The sequence below is a fragment of the Culex quinquefasciatus genome, chromosome 2 (assembly GCF_015732765.1).
Source record: "Culex quinquefasciatus strain JHB chromosome 2, VPISU_Cqui_1.0_pri_paternal, whole genome shotgun sequence".
NCBI classification, from domain to species: Eukaryota; Metazoa; Arthropoda; class Insecta; order Diptera; family Culicidae; genus Culex; species Culex quinquefasciatus.
In genome coordinates this window covers 212,290,510-212,308,367 of record NC_051862.1, presented here as the reverse complement: position 1 = coordinate 212,308,367, position 17,858 = coordinate 212,290,510, and the positions used below count along the sequence as shown (strand labels likewise).

The 17,858-nt window shown below is 31.4% G+C and overlaps 1 protein-coding gene and 1 long non-coding RNA gene across 6 annotated transcripts in view; one reads left to right on the top strand and one right to left on the bottom strand.

Annotated features, from left to right (window-relative positions):
- Window positions 1-17,858, bottom strand: part of LOC6037900 (LIM domain transcription factor LMO4) — a 470,644-nt gene that overhangs the window by 378,452 nt on the left and 74,334 nt on the right. The window lies entirely within an intron of this gene.
- LOC6054749 lies at window positions 2,744-3,271 on the top strand. The gene is made up of 2 exons (XR_005277888.1): window positions 2,744-2,899; window positions 2,991-3,271. It is a non-coding gene; the product is annotated as an uncharacterized LOC6054749 (long non-coding RNA).

Sequence of the window (17,858 nt, the reverse complement as noted above, 5' to 3'; positions counted from 1 at the left end):
TCACATAAATGTAGTACATATAATCTTTAAAAGTAAAACAGTTAAAAAAAACCATGTCTGAACAGAAAAACCTTTTCCTTGTTTTTCGAAATTTAAAAATATGTTATAAATTTAAATATGTTATATATATTTATAAATATATTATCTATGAACCAATAGACCCAGAACCAAAAACCCAAAAAAAATCATCTATAAGGTTTTGTTTTAACAGTTAAACCTCGCATAGTGCGCAGGCGTTACGCTTTGTATTTCTTTGATTTCTCTAATACGACATAATATTTTTGCAATCTTTTTAAAGCTATTTGTAGATTGGAACAAGACGAACGAGTTGCTTCAAAAAGATTGCAAAAATATTGTGTCGTGTTCAAGAAATCAACGAAATACAAAGCGTAACGCCTGCGCTAGAGCGTCCAATTTCCCGTCCCGGGAAAAAAATTCCCGGGAAATCCCGGGAATTCCCGGAAAAAAATATTTCCCGTTTCCCGGGAAATTTGTAAATTTCCCGGGAATTCCCGAAATGCAAGCGGAGGTATACATTTTCCTACCTTTCTGCACCAATGTATTGAAATTATACAAAAATAATAATTATTAAACTTTATTTATTTTATTCATTGCAATCTACTGTTCATATTGAACTAATTAGTTTGTCTGTAAATTTCATGTCAAGGTTTACTTCAGATAATATTTATTTTTGAAGTGAATTTGAATTGACATAATTAAATTTTTCAAAAAGGATTCTGCGAGACGAATTTGTTCAAAAGTATTCGAGAAATTACAGCTTGAAGCAGGGAAGGGAAATAAGTACCTGCACTTGAAGTAAGGTAACTACGATAAGCACCGAACTTTAAAATATTTGGGTGCGGTGCTGGTGCATATTTTTCAAACAAGGTAACTTTGACTTGTCTTTCTTTGTTACCACAGAAAAAATAACTGTTGTCAACATTGTCATTTAGAACTAGAGGGTGACGAGCGGAATTCCCGGGAAAAATTTCCCGGAAATCGACTATTTTTGGCCCTCTCGATTCCCGGGAAATTCGGTCGAGACTCCCGGGAAATTTTTAACTAATATAATATAAACTAAACAGAAAAAAAACATTTGAACAATTAAAAATTGTTTTGAACATTGAATGCTCAATGTTCGATGTTCAAGTTCGAATAAACCAATGCTTCTCTAATCTTAGTATTCAGAAAGTGTAAATTTAAACATGCCAAAAATTCCAAAAACTATAATTTAGAGAAGCAAAAAAATAAATTTGGACCCCAAAATTTACCTTAAAATATTAAGCAGTTACATCCCAGTAATGAAACCAAACGTTTTATTTTCAAATATTTTTTTGTAATTTATTTCTAAGAGGGTAAAGATTTTTCAAGTTGAGTTCAATTCTCATGTCTTCTCTTGAGCATAGCAATCCTCATAATCTAGTTTTTTTAAAGAACGTATGGATTTTCTTGATAACTGTAAATATTTCTTCAATGAATAAAAACAGTTGACCTTAAAAATTACTAAAAAAGGGTTTAATTTGTTGTTTTGTGTCGTTGTTTATATCATATTGCAAAATTCCCGATACTGGGAAATTATATATTAGCTGTATTAGTTATTTTTTTTTAAAAATCTAATAACCAGTTTGTGCAACTTTTGAAAAATCACTCAGCGCGAATTAAGATTCGTAAATATTCTAAACTATAATTTTGAGTTTTAAAAAACTTAAGAATCGATTTTGTATTTGCAGATTCAGAATAAAATCAAAAGGTTTTCTATAGAACCTCCAAATAATGAGAATTAGTATGAATTAATTAAAAGAAACAAATTTAATACTTTTCATTTTAAATTTTGAGACTATTGGCAAAATAAAAAAAAACTCCCGGGTCTCAGGAATTCCCGAAATGGCCAAATTCAACTCTCGATTCCAGGAAATTGGAAATCTCGAGAATCGTCATCCTCTATTTAGAACCTAATTTTTGGTCAGTTCGTAGCAGATTCTGTGCTTCTTGAGGAGTAATGGCATGTTAAAATGTGGCCAAAATTAGACATCAGTGACCGAATTGTGAGTGGGGAGAATAGATCTTGAGAAGATGACGGCTTCTAGTACTTTTTTGAGTAGACTTCAGAATTGGCGACATTATTTCAACTTTTACCCGGAATAGGGTCAATTGGGTTATTTTTTATTAAGGGTCAATTGGCGTGGAGACACCAAATCCTTCAAAAAGATGAGGCAGAAGAGTGTGAAAATGAACCGTGAGTAATACAGGATGTTCCGAGGGATGTTCTTGGTGCAGCTGTTTAGATCTAATGAAAAGCCACTTTGAACGAAGGACACAATCCCCTTGTGCACCTCGATTTCTGTAAGGGTGGATTTTCATGGATTTTTCGATGACCGACATCGAAAGCGGCTTTCGATGCTCGTGGTCGAATTTTGCCGCAAACTCCTTTTTTTCAAAGAAATAATGTTCAAAGATGATTCATATTGATGTAAAATGACTTTACAAGTAATAAAACTAACCACTCATTGCGGGAAAGTCACGAAAATACGATTTTCCGACTTTTCATTTTCGATGCTCGAGCATTTTAAACCGACCGACATCGAAAGCATACTCACGATCATGCTTTGCTAAAATGTCAGTGCATCGAAACACGATGCTTGTCCGCGTCGCTTTGATGCCACCGCCGCACCCCGGACACAAACCAGAATAACGCTTGGTAACTGGCGGGAACATGTTGGAAATGAAACTCAACGAAGAAAATAATCTGACTGATCTGTCAAACTGGTTTTAGCAAAATCAAAACAGCTGATTTTGTTGCTGTCAGAAAACTTCCAAGTTTGATTTTCTGAGGCCAAAAAAACGATTAAAGATCGATTGGCCAATTATAAAGCGAACAGTTTGCTCAATCTTTGCAATGGTAAGTATTCGTTGCGTCCAGGGAAAATTTCGGATGCCAATAATTTTCCAAATAAGTATTTTTATGTGTTTATTTTTATATTCTATTGCAGAACAAAAAGCAAAAGGATGCGATGGATTTCCGGGACCACAGAGTCTGTCCCTGGAAGGCAAGTTCCAACCATCCTCAACGAAACTATTTAGGAATTCAGGCGGAATATTTCAAAGCTGGTCCGAACCAGGATGATGCCTCCCAACAAAATCAACTCGTCACCACCGTTCCCGGGTTGTTTGTGAATCTCCGGCGCGCTTCCGTTCAAACGTCGCAAACAATACGAGACATTGATGCAGTGTTGAAGACGCACAAATTGATTGAATAAAACCGAAACATTCCTAACGTATATTTGTTTCACGATAGACAGAACTGGAAACGAAAACAAAACTTAAGCTTGATAAATAGACAAAAAAAACATAATTACTCTCAGTTCTGCAAGAGAGCAAAAAAAATATGATAGGGTAATCAAGTATGAAGCGAACCAGCCGAGATATTAGAGAGCGTTCTTTAGTACGCAACGCAGTTGGCCAGAGAGAGAGAGAGGGGGGGGGGGTCGGTTTCTTTGATTATGTTAACCCCCCCCCCCCAGGTAGTCACTTTTTCTTTGAAACTTTTTAGTTTGTCCCCTTGAAAAGCCAAAATATTACAAACTTCTGATAATTGAGGCTTCGGATATTCGATCCCTTTTCAAAGTTACTGTAGATTATACTACTCATCAGTTTACACCACTTTTTTGTAATTGTAAAAAATGTCTAAAATAATGAACACGCGAATGGCTGGCGTAAAATTTAAGAATCTATGATAAATGCAATTGAACTTAGGCCAGCACGATAAAAAAGATGATAATAATAATCGTATGACTTTAATTTAAGTTATGACATTCTAAACAAAACGTTAAATTCTAGAGTATTAAAAATCTTAATATTTAAAATTTTAAAAATACTTCAAATTCAAGATTCTAAAAATTCTGAAATATGTATACTCAAAAATTATGAAATTCAAAAATTCTAAATAACATGAACTAAAATTCAATAATTATAGAATTGTATTATTCTTAAATTCAGAAGTTACGAATTTCAAAAATACCATAACGACATAATAACTAAAATTCTTTAATTTTAAAATACTAAACATAATGTACTTAAAATCAGTGTTAAATTTATAAAGTTCTAAAATTCTTAAATTGTCAAATTGTAAAAAAATAAAATTCCTAAATATTAATTTACATGTATCCAAATTTTACAGTTCAAAAATTCCACAATGTATTTTTTAAATTAACGTTCCTCATTTGGGTCTTGAAATTAAGCTGAAATTCGAGATATTATTGTTCACAACGATAAAGCTTATTTTTCTGAGCACAATAACCCTTAGTACAACCGCAATGGATTTAAAATGGATTTTTAAATCATTTTTTAAATAACTTCGCGGCCCTTCATGACAGAAAAGGTCCTACTTAACAGCTCGTTCCAAGAGGACCATAGTTGATCCGTCGAAAAACTGTTGTCTTGTCAATTTTAAATTCATAAAATTTAAAAAATTTAAAAAAATTATGAAATTTATAAAATTTATAAAGTTTATAAAATTTATAAGATAAATAAAATTTATAAAATTTATAAAATTTATAAAATTTATAAAATTTATAAAATTTATAAAATTTATAAAATTTATAAAATTTATAAAATTTATAAAATTTATAAAATTTATAAAATTTATAAAATTTATAAAATTTATAAAATTTATAAAATTTATAAAATTTATAAAATTTATAAAATTTATAAAATTTATAAAATTTATAAAATTTATAAAATTTATAAAATTTATAAAATTTATAAAATTTATAAAATTTATAAAATTTATAAAATTTATAAAATTTATAAAATTTATAAAATTTATAAAATTTATAAAATTTATAAAATTTATAAAATTTATAAAATTTATAAAATTTATAATATTTATAAAATTTATAAAATTTGTAAAATTTATAAAATTTATAATATTTATAAAATTTATAAAATTTGTAAAATTTATAAAATTTATAAAATTTATAAAATTTATAAAATTTATAAAATTTATAAAATTTATAAAATTTATAAAATTTATAAAATTTATAAAATTTATAAAATTTATAAAATTTATAAAATTTATAAAATTTATAAAATTTATAAAATTTATAAAATTTATAAAATTTATAAAATTTATAAAATTTATAAAATTTATAAAATTTATAAAATTTATAAAATTTATAATATTTATAAAATTTATAAAATTTGTAAAATTTATAAAATTTATAATATTTATAAAATTTATAAAATTTGTAAAATTTATAAAATTTATAAAATTTATAAAATTTATAAAATTTATAAAATTTATAAAATTTATAAAATTTATAAAATTTATAAAATTTATAAAATTTATAAAATTTATAAAATTTATAAAATTTATAAAATTTATAAAATTTATAAAATTTATAAAATTTATAAAATTTATAAAATTTATAAAATTTATAAAATTTATAAAATTTATAAAATTTATAAAATTTATAAAATTTATAAAATTTATAAAATGTACAAAATTTATAAAATTTATAAAATTTATAAAATTTATAAAATTTATAAAATTTCATTTTTTTTTTAAATTTATAAAATTTTAATAAATTTCCTAAAATTCTTAAATTATTTTTTTTTTTGATTTTCTTAAATTTTTAAAATTTCTTAAATTTCTTAAATTTCTTAAATTTCTTAAATTTCTTAAATTTTTTAAATTTCTTAAATTTCTTAAATTTCTTAAATGTCTTAAATTTCTTAAATTTCTTAAATTTCTTAAATTTTTTAATTTTTTTAAATTTCTTGGTTTTGGGGATCATAGATAAGCTATATTTTACAAATCCCGTAACTTGTCATATTCCGGGTTAAATCGGAGTACCAGGAACCGGTCCCAAAGTAGCCAGATCATCCCAAAAGTAATTTTTGGGGATCATAGATGAGCTCGATTTAGAAAATGATAAACTTTGATTCCCATATTGCCATGATAGAAATCGTTTAATTTTTGACCGTCTCTGACCGGTCCCTTCCCCTGGGGAGGGAACCTGTCCGCCCGATCCGGAACATCCCCGGTGGTTCAAAATCCATGGTCAGCACTGTTTGTGGGTAGAACAAAGGTCGTAACATGAAAAATTGTAATTTTCCATGTTTTTTGTTAACAAAATTTTTGACCCAGTGACCCACCGGAATATATCCGGCCACCGGAACATTTCCGGGTTCTGCGGGTCATTTTTGGAAAATAGACATTCTAACGAGTCCAACTTACAAAGAAGTATGCAAAAATTGGTTGAGTTTTCGCTGAGTTATGGCCATTTTAGTGATTTCAGTTTCACCCATAGGACGCTTGTCTACTCATACAACCTTTTGAAAAAGATTTATTGAGCAACATCAGCTTATTTCTAAAGTTGTGCTGGAATTCCGACCGCCACGCAATGCTGCTTTGTTTATGTTTGAATATGTCATTTTCCATCCTTCGTTAACTTGCATGCAAGTGTTCCTTATTCCGGAAAGTCGATTTTGGGTTCGTGTCCAAGCTAAATGAAGTAACGCAAGCCATGAGCATCGAGTTGGTTCGATGCTCGTGCTCTCGATGTCGTTGCATAATCCATGAAAATCCAGCCTAAGAATCGTTTCAAAAATGTCATCCGCCAATTCTCGCAAGGTTAAACCCGTGCTGAGGGAAATGCTGCAGCAATTTATCCCGTTTTCAAAAAATGCCAAGAAGCAAGAAGGTTGAAATTTAAACTAACAGCTATAGCAATTATCTTGAAATCTACATACAAATTTAAATAAAATAAAAACGTTAAAAATAAGCACCTCCAAACTGGGGTGCTTATTATAAGCACCCAAAATAATGGGTTCTGGTGACAACTAAAGCACTGCACCTTTGATATTTCGCAAAACATGGTGCCTATGTTCGTTCTCTGCCTTGAAGTTATAAATTTATGAAGCACGTGAGCTATAAAAGGCGTAACAGGGTTAAATATAAAAATATCGATTAATTTCAACCACTTCTACACTTAACTTAACTTAACAAAAATCAAACCTTAAATGAAACCATGAAAAACGTTAAAAACAAATTCGTATAATATGGAATCAACCCAAAAATGCCACCATATTTTCAAAACTCGCTTCATATATTTGAAAACTTTGAGTTGTGGTTTCATGAAATAGTGTTTCAAGTTAAAAAGCGCCAGAAATTAGATTTTTAAGGCAAATTCAATGATTATCTATTTATTCACATGTAGAAAATACTTATTCTGTTAGAAGTTATTTGCCATGATAAACAATATTTCTGCATGATTTTTTTTCATTTCAATTTATGGTCACTGAGAAAAATTTAAAAGCAATTGTATGTTGCCATAGATTTTTACTGTTCAAACAATTTGATTAAAAAAATACTACTTCTCAACAAAAAATTCAGATTTTTTTTTCGATTTGGTACGATTTAAAGATTAGACATTAAAGTTGCTGTTCTATACAAATGTGTTGCTAAATATTGATCAGAAACAGGATCAGAATGATTTTCGTTGAATTTCAGATTTCCCGGGAATTCCCGGGATTTCCCGGGAAATTTGTTGAAAATTTCCCGTTTCCCGGGAATTTTGTAACCCCGGGAAATTGGACGCTCTAGCCTGCGCACTATGCGAGGTTCAACTGTACAGAGAAAACTTCTTTTTACACGATGTGTTACGTACGATTTCTCTACAACGACGTAACATTTTTATGATCCTTTCAGAGCAATTTGTAGGGTTTGTTGAGATCTACAAAACACTTTTCGAAGCTTGCGAAAATACTGTAAGGTATAAGAGAAATCGACAGAACAAAAAACGTAACGCCAACGCGTGAAAAGAGGTTTCTCTGTAATTAGTTTTTTTTTTGTTTTGGTGTTTTATTTTGGTATTCGGAATTTTGGGTTTATTCTGTTGAAATTTTTTGTTTTTTTTTTGTCTCTTGGTCTTTTAATATGCTGTATTGTTTTTTCCGGTTTTGATTTTTCTGATTAATTTTATTGAGTTTTTTTTCTTTTTTGATTTTTTGTTTGTGGGTTTTAGATTTTTTTTTGTTTGCTAATGATTCGTTTTTTTTGGTTTTTGTTTTTTTTTTTGTTTTTCTGGTTTTTTCTGGTTTTTTCTGTTTTTTTGCTATTTATGTTTTTGATTTTTTTTGTTTTTTTGTTTTATAGGTTGTTAAGTTTTCATACAATTAGGTACTTTTTTTTTTTAGGTTTTGGTTTTTACCGTTTTTTTTATTTTTTCTATTGTTTTGTAAGTTTTTAGTAAGTTTTTTAGTTCTTTTTTGTATTTTTTCAATTTCTTGGTTTTACGGTTTTGTTTTTTTTTTGTTGTTTTTTGGCTTTGTTTCTCTTAGTTTTTTTTTGTTAATTAAGTTACTTGACTTTTTTATGTTTGAATTTTTTTAGGTTTTTGCTATTTATTTATTTTATGTTTGATTTTTTTTAATTGTTCAGTAATTTTTTTGTTTTCAGTGATTTTTTTTAATGGTTGGCCTTTTTAATTTTTTTAGGTTTTTGTAGTTTTGTTTTTGCTTGTTTATTTATTTTTGGTTATAGTTTCGTTTTGTTTTTTGAGTGTTTGTTTTTTGTTGTGTTTTTTAAATCTGTTTTTTTATTTTGTATTTTTAGTATTTTTTTGTTGTTGTTTTTTTTTTTGGGTTTCTTTGGGGGCTTTTTTTGGAAAAAATGGTTCTCTGTTATTTTTTTTAAAATTTCTAATATTAAGGCCGTTGCAAATATTTTTGAAGTTTATGTCCCTTGACTCTGACCAAAGTCGAAGGGGAGAAAGGGGTGGGGGGGGGGGGGGGATGGGCAAAAACAAAAAAAAAGTTTTAACATTGAATTTACGAGCCATGGTTTCAACATTTGAATTTGAATGAACAAAGTGTTTAAAAATGCATTTTACTCCTGCCCAGTTATTTTGCAATCATTAGTCTCTAAAATACCTAAGTATTGACGAAAATTTATTTTTGCAATTCCGTTGTGAAACTACTTACTTTTCCTGTCATTCTTGAACGACGAAATAACCTACTTTTCTGTACCAAAAATAAAAGAATCGAATAGCAACACTTTTCAAAATAAATGCTGAAAAGTTCTGCTTTTCAGCACTTAAATGGGTGCTGAAAAGTTGAACTTTTCAGTACTTGTTTCGAAAAGAAACACTTTTCAACATTTTTTTGATTTAAACGATTTATTGACAAAATACATGAAAATTTGACTTAAAATTTCACTCAATGGGTGTTATTCGGAATTGCAAAAAATGTTGTATGGAACTCGTTGCAAAACATGATTTTTTCAGCATTCTTCGTATTTATCCAACTCGGTGAACCTCGTTGGATAAATGTACGACTCGTGCTGAAAAAATCCTCTTTTTGCAACTTGTTGCATAAACTACTATTTTTTGCGAAAAAAAAAAAACTTTTTGTGGTGCTGTACATTGGAATTTTATAAAAACTCAACATACATTTAATCCAGCCCAAAAATGCTAAATATGATTATAAATGCAGAAATATTAGTTTATGGAACAAGTTGCAAAAAGAGGATTTTTTCAGCACGAGGCGTACATTTATCCAACGAGGTTCACCGAGTTGGATAAATACGAAGAGTGCTGAAAAAATCAAGTTTTGCAACGAGTTCCATACAACATTTTTTACAATTCCAAAAAACACATACTGAGTGATTTTTTTTGTCAAATTTTCATGTATTTTGTCGTTTAAATCAAAAAAAATGTTGAAAAGTGTTACTTTTCGAAACAAGTGCTGAAAAGTTCAACTTTTCAGCACCCGTTTGAGTGCTGAAAAGTAGAACTTTTCAGCATTTATTTTGAAAAGTGTTGCTATTCGATTCTGTTATTTTTGGTACAGAAAAGTAGGCTATTTCGTCGTTCAAGAATGACAGGAAAAGTCAGTAGTTTCACGACGGAATTGCAAAAAATGCGTTCTAGATTGTTTCAAGTTGATTTGAATTCAATTTTCATTAAAATTTTGAAGATTTTTGCAAAAATATTTATTTTGCCCCCTGATTTTTCGGACCACTTTTGAAGGAGGGGGGCGACATAAACTTTGAAAAATATTTGCAACGGCCTAAATTTATTGAAAAACAAAAAAGATATGTTTAAATAAAATTCCACCATTCTAGGTGACCTACTCCCCTTCGAAATAAAAACACCTTTTCCGTGCTTTGGTGCTTTGAATCGATTAGAATCCAAAATAGCTTCACGTTCTCCTCTCTTTTTTCTGATCGTCGTCGTTTTATTGTTTTGACCCGAGGTTCTGGATGTCTGCTGAACCAGCTAAGCGGCCAAACTCGAAGGGGAAGAGAGGAATCGCAGAAGAGGAGGCAACGACAAAAACACGACCAAAGAAAACGAAACCACAGTCCGGGTTTCTTCGAGGCCAGGTTGGGGGAAGAGATGTGGAACAAAAACAACTTGAATCCCGACCCAATAATTATTTTATGGGTACGTGTCTAGCGATACTATCATTATCCATTGAGCTGCCGGCCCTCCTCCACTTCTGGCACACCTGACGGGGCGACCCTTCTTCAACTCTTTGAGATCTTCTTCTTCAAGGTATTCATCATCTGCCTCAAGACCCTGAAATTAAACCACGGAAAATCTCTTCCCTACAAACTGCGTTCCCACCGGGAGACGAGTGACAGAGGCCCACTTCCCATAGGGTTCATTTTCATACACACCTTCACTTAATCAAGTTTTGAAAATCTCTCCCACCGCCCACACCTTAGAGCAGCTTTCTTTCCTCTACTTCACAGACTACAGACGAAAACATGTTTTTCAATCGTCGTTTTGAGTCCGCCTTTGATCCGCCGTTGTTACGCTGTGAGTTAATAAAGATGACATCTCTCAAAACGCAACCTCCAACTCGCCTGGGGAGAGGATAATCAAAGTGCGAGATGTTGTTATTTTGCTGTTAAACTCAATTAATTCAATTACGCATATGCATATTTATGCAACGCCTCGTAATTTGCTGTTTGCTCTTCCCTCCTCGGTGGGTTGTGGTCTGAACACTGGAAGTGGGGTTTTGAAGGTGGGAGGGGGAGGATGTTCGCGTGTGTGGCGAACGATATGCGTGCCGACAATGAGTAATGTTCAACATTACCGACACCAGCGGCCTCCCCCCCTTGGGACGATCACATCTCGGTATAGCGAGGTTGTGGGAGGTTTGTGAGAAAACTGGAATTCATGAGAAATATTGGAATTTTGACAAAACAGTTGAAATAGTAAAAGGGAAGATATGTTTTTTTAAAACAAATTTCTCTATTATACCTAAGAGATTTTTTTTCTAAACTAAATTAGGATTGCCTTAATCACCAAATAAAAAAAAAATCTATTTATTTTGAGCAAGGAACCCTAAACAAATTGAAATTGCTTCTTTGATTTGCTAAAATTATTTTTGGAAAGAATTTAACAAATATTGAGAAATATTTAATTTTGAGATATTTGCTACAAATAGCAAATCAAGCATGATTCCAAAAAGCCAAAATTTATGTTTTTAGCCTTTTTCATATATTCCATTAGCACGGCGTGTTTTCTGGGCAACCTTAATTGAAAAAATAGTTATTGCTACTTTCAAAAGTATCTTATAGGAAATTTTCTCAGCTTTCCAATGCTTCTAAGAGCGAAATGTTTCATCGGGAAATTTCTGAGATATCTATATTTTAAGTTTTTTGTTTTAAAATCCTTTATCATTTATTGAAATTTTTTAAATAACAGTCCAGGAAACTTGTCAAGTGATGTGTTTCATGTGTCATTTACTCATCAAAAAGTGCAAAATAATGCAAGAAACAACTTTGTTGAAGTTTGCAAACCGCTAAACATTTTGAAATTTTGTTTTAACCGAATTTTTGAATATGTGGGATTTATTCAGAAATTAAAATCATAAACCGCATTAAAATATTATTTTTACAAGAATAAATAGATTATTACATAATTGTTGTGTACAAATAACACCGGTCTACTCTGATTCAGCTTGGAATTAGCTGATACAATCGAAATTTTTACAGGTTTGAGATTGATTTTTATAAATAAATAACATATTTCCTTAATCAAACATTAACCAGTTTCATGAATACAAAACATGTTGAATACTCGAAATTGAACTGCAAACTATTGTTGCAAGCTTTAAGAAAAATACTTTCCATTAGTATGAAATGATTGTTTTAGTTTTTTTTTTTTGTACTAAATGATCAAGGAAAAAGCATTATTTTAGAAATTTATAAGATTCTCTTCTTTAATCTCATCTATATAAAAAAAATGTTTTATTTCTTGATTCTTGTTCGAATAGTTTGGAAAGACTTTTTTGTTTTTTTTGTTCAAATAATAAATAATATTGTTCAAACAAAAAAAAAAGTTTGTGACGGTGTTTTCAGCATTCTGAATTGGAAGAGTTGAGTTGTATTGCTACTTTTAAGTGCATTTTTAACAGTTAACATTTTATAAAATTTTATATTTATTTTATTGTCATGAAAATATGACTTTTGAAGCTTGCGCTTGATCCTGGGTAATGTTTGCCTAAGAATATATCAAATTTATTCATTAAAATTCAATAATACTATTAACAATCACAAACCTGCCAAAGTTTTGGTTGAACAAGCTAAATCAGAGCAGACTCGTGATATTTGTACACAAAAAAAAATTATGTAATAATCTAATAAAAATATATTTTAACATTGTTTTATGATTTAAATTTCTGAATAAATTCCATGTATTAAAAAAATGGTTAAAACTTCATTTTCAAAATGTTTAGCGATTTGCAGCCTTCTCCAAAGTTGTTTCTTGTCTTATTTTGCGCATTTTGATGAGTAAATGACACATGAAACAAATCATTTCATAAGTTTTCTGAACAGTTAGTATAAAATTTCCAATAAATAATAAAGAAATTTAAAACCAAAAACTTAAAATAGATATATCTCAGAAACTTCCCGATGAAACATTTCGCTTTGCCTTCCTCACCTTACTGAGGAAAGGCTATAAAATCACTCGAAAAATGAACTTCTTAATTTGACGTCGTAGACCTACCTTCACGTATACCTATCGACTCAGAATCAAATTCTGAGCAAATGAGTGTGTATGTCTGTAAGTCCGCAAATGAGTGTGTATGTCTGTAAGTCCGTGCACAGAAAAAAATGCACTCGATTATCTCCGGACTGGCTGAACCGATTTGGGCCGTTCTGGTCTCATTCGATCCGTCTTAGGGTCCCACAAGACCTTTTATTAACTATTATGAAGTTTTGTTAAGTATTTCAAAAGTTATGCTAAAAAAACTATTCTGGCTAAAGTTTGAAAGATTGTAAAAAGGGTAGTTTTTGTAAGAAAATCCGTCTGATCATACATTTTCAGAAAGGTATTTGAAAGACCTTTCCAACAAGCCCTAAAGATTGAAGATCTGATAACCCTATCAAAAGTTATGAGCACCTAAGTGTCCATGTTTAAAAATGTTTGTACACATTTCAGTTGCCGGATCTCAAATATTTTGATGAAAAAGTTGTTCGGATCTATCCGGAGATCTGGCTCCCGGGATTTTGTTGATTTGAAACTCCCGGGAAAAATGAACAGATATATTTTTTTATTGCCTTAAGGCTTAAAAAAACTAAAGTAATATAACTATTGAAAGTGAACAATTTCATGAAACAGCCCCGTAGGTGTTGTTCTAATATTACGTCCAATGACCATCGGTTGATTAAGTAACGTTTTCTTGATAAAGTTGTTTTAGAAAACACGCCGTGATTAGTATTTATGATTTTTGGATGAATTTGTAAATGTTTCAGGAAAATTCAAAATAAAAAAACAACATTTTAAACATGGAATTTCAGAAGACCTTCAAACCTTAGCCACGGTGTTATAAATGAAAATTATAATTATTTTATCAGTTTATGCCAGCTGCACAAAGTGACGCAACAATCCGTCATTCACGCAGCGTGCAATTCGCCAAAAAAATTTCACTCAACCGCGATGAAAAGTGAAATCTTGCCTCGCTCGTCGACGAACCCTCATTTAATTGAACGATATTATTTATTAGATAAAAGCCGGCACACGCAGCATGATGGCAACCGTCTGACGTTGAGGTTCAGGTCAAAGCATTTTTTTTTGCGGTCGACGGCCATATCGCGCACTTTTTCTTACCACACTATCGGGGAACGTCGCCGGGGCGGTTCGAAACAATTGAGTCATCATATTTAATAAAAGGCCTTTGAACGGTTTGCGTCCGACCCTCCTCTGCCATGCTGGCCCACGTGTGCAGTTCTCCTGCGCCTCCTGAGGTGAGGCCGTTTGAAGGGTGGCAGAATCTCTCCGCAAAGGTTGCGGTTACTGGAGGGGACAGTGGAACAATTGGAGCGAAAATTGGTCAAAAAATGTCGTTGAAAAGCTTACTCTAAACAATTTTTGAATACTTCGCATTCTGATTTTGAATAATCTGATCAGGTTTCAATAAATCATTTTGTTTATCAAATTGTAAAAAAGATTTTTTTTTTTCAAATTTTTTTTAATGCAAAAAAAATTGACCAAATTTCCCACCGTGCTTGAGGTAGGTGCAAGACTGTGAGAGCATTACGCGCCACAATACGGAGCAGCAGGTCGCCGACGATTTTTTCCCCTTTGAGCGTTCAATTTCCTACCCTACGCCAGCTCAACCACGGTCGATGGCGGGTTTAAATGTAATTTTTATGCAAAAAGAAAACCCGCGCTCGTATGCAGCTACGCGATGACAGTCTTTGCAAAAGTGTCTTATGTAAAATTATTGCAGACTTCAATTACTTTAAAGATATAAAAGTCAAGATTTTATGGTTCAAAAATTCCAGAAAAAAAACTACCTCAAAATAATATGACGTAATTTCAAATAGGACATTTTGCGAGTCCCAAGATCCGTCCTTAAATTTCGCACATAAAAATATCGAGAGTGAAAACAACCTAGTGCCACGTTTAATCGATCCTAGACACGCACGCAGTTCTCGAACACCTTTTTGCCCCGTTGGGGTGTGCAATACGTCATTATATCGTGTGCTAGCACGTCATCAACGCGGTCGTTGCGTTGGTGCGGACTGTGTAATTGATACGATGTACCGCCCTAGGGCAGGTCTCCGCCAAATTGATCTCCCAGAGAGAGAGCATTGTCCCATTATCACGTGTAATGAATCGTTTAAGTGAACTTTTGAAAAAGGGTGTTTTCTGTTTATAAGAGAGATTCGACAAATTTAACCAGTACACAACAAAACTCATGACTTATTGTACATTTAACGACCCCTTGTCCAAAGTGTCAACACATCAAATGAAAGTTTGTTTTACGTACAGTAAACAAACTATCAATCGTGAAAAAAAACTTGTTTCTTCAACTGTAAGGAATCTCGCGGAAGATGAGTTAGTTGGAACCATCCAGTGGAACTCACTAATGGCCACACAACCTTCTTGAACCAACTCTGGGGGTCCTAACCAGCTGAGGTGACAACAAGCTCCAGCCCCACCAAGTCACGGAGATTGAATTTAGTTGGGGGTAGCTATAAGTGAGAGTGTCAAGCGCATAAACATTTTCCTTTCCCAGCCTGGAAGCGCTTTGTCTTTGTCCACAACAACTTGGCACACGTTCCGTTAAACGGGGCGACAGAAGTTGCCGGAGTTGCCGACCGGTGCATGTGCCGTCCAATAAAAGGACTTTCTACTCAAGGTTGTGGTGACGGTGCTTGTTGAAAAATTTTAAGGGACTTTATTAATATATTTATAATTCTTCAATCTAATTTGATTCAGGCCATTGAAAATTGAAGGCAAGCTTTTTCCCCCAATAAATAATTATTGACTAACATTGAACGGAATCGACGTAACACCTTATAATGTGGCCCTCTTAAACCTTGCGGTTTCGTCGACGGATCCACAGGCGTGTATCGTTCTTTTTGCGACAAGACTCCGCCTCCCGGGTCTCCTAAGTGTGAAGGTATGGGCACGGGGAGAGGGCACCGAATACCTATATTTACACTTAGAATTTTTTGCGTCCGCCCCGGGATTCGAACCGGCGACCTCTGGATTGTGAGTCCAGTGCGCGGTCCGATTGATCCACACAGGCTGACTAACATTGATAAATATTCAAATTAAAAAAAAAACTCTGAAAACCGATTGTAACCTCACGGAGAAAAATCACTGAAAACTGAAAAAAACTGATTTTTCTCCGTACATTGAACACATTGATAACGTTTACTTTTTTATTTTTAATCACATAATAGTTTTCCAGCATCCTACATACTTAGTGTTCCGGGACCACAGATCGGGTCTAGAGAAGCAAGTCCAAGAAGTGATGAATTGTAAATCATTTTGAAACAAGCCCTAAATTTTATATTGTTGCCCACTTCCACCCCTTGAAAAAAAAGTTTTCGCGTGATTTTCTCTATGTTATTAATCAGGTATTTAATATGACTGTCAACAGATAATTTAAATTTCTGAATAAATTGTTTCAAAACATTAAAACTATGCTAACACATTTTACGCAAAGATCAAACTTTTTCTCCTGTGCAATTTTCAAAATAAAAGTTTTAAAATTTTGATGTTAGACGCTTTTTCAATCTGAAAAAAAGTAATCATGCCAACAATATTGAAAAAAAAAATCGAGCAGCGTTTCAAAATGTCATGGGGATTTTTTTAAATAATGTTCATTACATTAAATTTTGAGGTACGAATAATACAAACTTGCAAGCATGATTAAAATTATTTGATATTGATAAATGAATTAAAATATAATATTTTGTATCCACCATAACCAACATAAACCTCCCTCTTTAAATCTTGCCGAAAAAAAAATAAAACTTAACAAACAAATAAAAATTAAAACTATGAATAGTAGCATTAAGTCATACCACTTAACATGTAAACAAATGTAATTTATATAAAAATATAATTATTAAGAAATATTTAATTTTAAAAATGCTTTTTTGTTTAAAGTAATAGGTTTCTAATCAAATGAAATGAGTTGAGCAGTTCTCAACGAAATCGATCTTTTATTTTTAATTTTTGTATTTTTTAATCAGGCTGAAACTTTTTTGGTGCCTTCGGAATGCCCAAAGAAGTCATTTTGCATCATTAGTTTGTCCATATAAATTTCCATACAAATTTGGCAGCTGTCCATACAAAATTGATATATGAAAATTCATGAATCTGTATCTTTTGAAGGATTTCTTTGATCGATTTGGTGTCTTCGGCAAGTTGTAGGTATGGATAAGGACTACACTGCAAAAAAAAACTAAATATAGAGAATTTTCTCAGCTTTTCAAAAATATGTTTTTCAGAAGTGGGCAAACATGTGCACTAATTTAAAAAAAGGGAAAACTGTAACTATATTCAAAAAAATGTTACTTAAAATTTTCAATTACTTAAAAGCAGTGCACTTCATAAAAATTTGACTGATTACTTTTTGATTGAAAATTTGATTTTACATCGAAAAAAGAAGTTGAAAAATGTTTGCGACCAATATTTCAATTTTTTGAAAAAATCGGTATTCATTCGAAAATTCATAACTCGGTCAAAGATTTTTTGCACAACCTGGAAAATTCTGAAAAGTTGGCATTTTATGTCCCCTAAAACATATCAAAAATAAAAAAATTAAATAGTGTGTTTTGCAAATCAAGTTTTAGTGACAAAATGTTAAATTAAAAATCACCAAATTTTTTTTACCATGTATCATTTTTTTCAGTTTAGTCCATATCCATACCTACAACTTTGCCGAAGACACCAAATCGATCAAAAAATTCCTTCAAATGATACAGATTTTTGAGTTTTCATATATCATTTTTGTATGGACAGCGTCCAAATTTGCATGGAAATTTATATGGACAAACTAATGATGCAAAATGGCTTCTTTGGGCATACCGAAGG